At 57.9% G+C, this 2,500-nt stretch overlaps 1 non-coding gene across 1 annotated transcript in view; it reads right to left on the bottom strand.

The window, feature by feature from the left end:
• Positions 1-1,161, bottom strand: part of LOC124729632 — a 1,919-nt gene extending 758 nt beyond the window's left edge. Inside the window, exon 1 of the ribosomal RNA XR_007007722.1 lies at positions 1-1,161. This exon is cut by the window's left edge and continues 758 nt beyond it. This is a non-coding gene — a ribosomal RNA (small subunit ribosomal RNA).
• Between the last annotated feature and the right edge of the window lie 1,339 nt (positions 1,162-2,500).

The following is a 2,500-nucleotide window of genomic DNA, read 5'->3' as shown; positions in this document are numbered from 1 at the left end:
CTGCGGCGGATCGCTGGCTGGCATCGTTTATGGTTAGAACTAGGGCGGTATCTGATCGCCCTTCGAACCTCTAACTTTCGTTCTTGATTAATGAAAACATACTTGGCAAATGCTTTCGCTTCTGTTCGTCTTGCGACGATCCAAGAATTTCACCTCTAACGTCGCAATACGAATGCCCCCGCCTGTCCCTATTAATCATTACCTCGGGTTCCGTAAACCAACAAAATAGAACCGAGGTCCTATTCCATTATTCCATGCACACAGTATTCAGGCGGGCTTGCCTGCTTTAAGCACTCTAATTTGTTCAAAGTAAACGTGCCGGCCCACCGAGACACTCAATAAAGAGCACCCTGGTAGGATTTCAACGGGGTCCCGCCTCGGGACGCACGAGCACGCACGAGGCGGTCGCACGCCTTCAGCTCGCCCCACCGGCAGGACGTCCCCACGATACATGCCAGTTAAACACCGACGGGCGGTGAACCAACAGCGTGGGACACAAATCCAACTACGAGCTTTTTAACCGCAACAACTTTAATATACGCTATTGGAGCTGGAATTACCGCGGCTGCTGGCACCAGACTTGCCCTCCAATAGATACTCGTTAAAGGATTTAAAGTGTACTCATTCCGATTACGGGGCCTCGGATGAGTCCCGTATCGTTATTTTTCGTCACTACCTTCCCCGTGCCGGGAGTGGGTAATTTGCGCGCCTGCTGGCCTTCCTTGGATGTGGTAGCCGTTTCTCAGGCTCCCTCTCCGGAATCGAACCCTGATTCCCCGTTACCCGTTACAACCATGGTAGGCGCAGAACCTACCATCGACAGTTGATAAGGCAGACATTTGAAAGATGCGTCGCCGGTACGAGGACCGTGCGATCAGCCCCAAAGTTATTCAGAGTCACCAAGGCAAACGGACCGGACGAGCCGGACCGATTGGTTTTTGATCTAATAAAAGCGTCCCTTCCATCTCTGGGTCGGGGACTCTGTTTGCATGTATTAGCTCTAGAATTACCACAGTTAACCAAGTACGTGGGTACGATCTAAGGAACCATAACTGATTTAATGAGCCATTCGCGGTTTCACCTTAATGCGGCTTGTACTGAGACATGCATGGCTTAATCTTTGAGACAAGCATATGAACTACTGGCAGGATCAACCAGGAGCTGCGTCAACTAGAGCTGAGCAGCCGGCCCGCCCGGGAGTGTGTCCCGGGGGCCCCGCGCGAACACGCAAGCGTCCGCTCAATCATTCTGCAAACAGGAGGAGGCTGAGCTCCCCTGCACAATACACCTCGAAACCCTCTCAGGTCCCGGCGGCGCGCAGCGCCGTCCCAAGTACTTGGTCGGGTTCGAGAGAGGCGCAATCGCCCGGAGTTAGGCGAGTAGACGCTTTCGGTGCGACCACCCGTGCTCCCAACTGAGCTTGCCGCTGCCGACAGAGGCCCGGGAGCGTGCTGTCGTGGCATTGCCGGCGGGAGACAACACGCGCCACCTACGGTGACCGGCAGCTCCAACGCCAGCGCCACAGAAGGACAAACGCCCCCACTTGGGTGCCGAAGCGAACTCTCCCAGCACAGCGCACGCGCCAACACATCCGCACAGCTGCGATACCAAACCACCAGCGAGAACCGCTGGGGCGACCGAGCAGCAGACGGCGTCGCGCGCGCCGAGCGCCGGGCGGCGGCGCATCCTCCAACGCACACAGTCCTCAATCGGACCAGCACCACTGAAGATGTCCACCGCGCTTCGCACCGGGCCCGCGAGGACCTACTTTGGCCGCACGGCGCCGCGCGCAGGGGTGCGCCGGCGCGCAGCTGCGACGCCTGCCGCGTCCGTCGGCCGGCGCGCCTGCCACTGGCCGCCCCCCACCAGCCGGCTGTAGCGCGTGCGCCCACGCACCGCGCGGCCAGCACGCCGGGAGGCGCCCCCCCTCACCGGCCGGGGACGGTCCCACCCAGCCACCGCCGCGTATCGCTTCACACCCAGATGCCGTTCAGTTTCGTCGGCATGGGTGGGTATCGCTGGAACAACCGGTTAGGTACCTCAACCTATCGTCGCCATCACCGATTCACCCTAGCGAGAACAACCGCACAACAACAGGTTACCATTTGTTTCATTTGCGTAACTTCACCAGAAAACGCAGGCGTCCATCGCCATTTGCAACTTCAACGATTATTGCATGCCTGTGTCAGGTGTCACGCCACACTACGTCTGCCCACATACACGCAACAAAATGTGCACGCCTAGACAATACGTGGAAGGTGGCCCCCGTACGTATGCGATGTCCATTGCTCGAACGACTGGTCAACCCGGCCTCTGTAGCATGTCGCAGATATGGAACGCGGTGCACCATGCCATCACGGTGTGTGAGGAGAGACGACATAGGTCCGAATACATCAACAGACAGCTCATGCTGATCGCCATCCACGGCGTCCGTTCCTCCCACAACGTCTCTATGGCGTACCACACTGCAATCCCAATATTTGCACTGTATGGTCCGCCG

This window comes from Schistocerca piceifrons, unplaced genomic scaffold (genome assembly GCF_021461385.2).
Source record: "Schistocerca piceifrons isolate TAMUIC-IGC-003096 unplaced genomic scaffold, iqSchPice1.1 HiC_scaffold_1214, whole genome shotgun sequence".
Lineage (NCBI taxonomy): Eukaryota > Metazoa > Arthropoda > Insecta > Orthoptera > Acrididae > Schistocerca > Schistocerca piceifrons.
The sequence above is the reverse complement of the archived record's forward strand: the minus strand, read 5'-3'. Positions and strand labels throughout refer to the sequence as shown.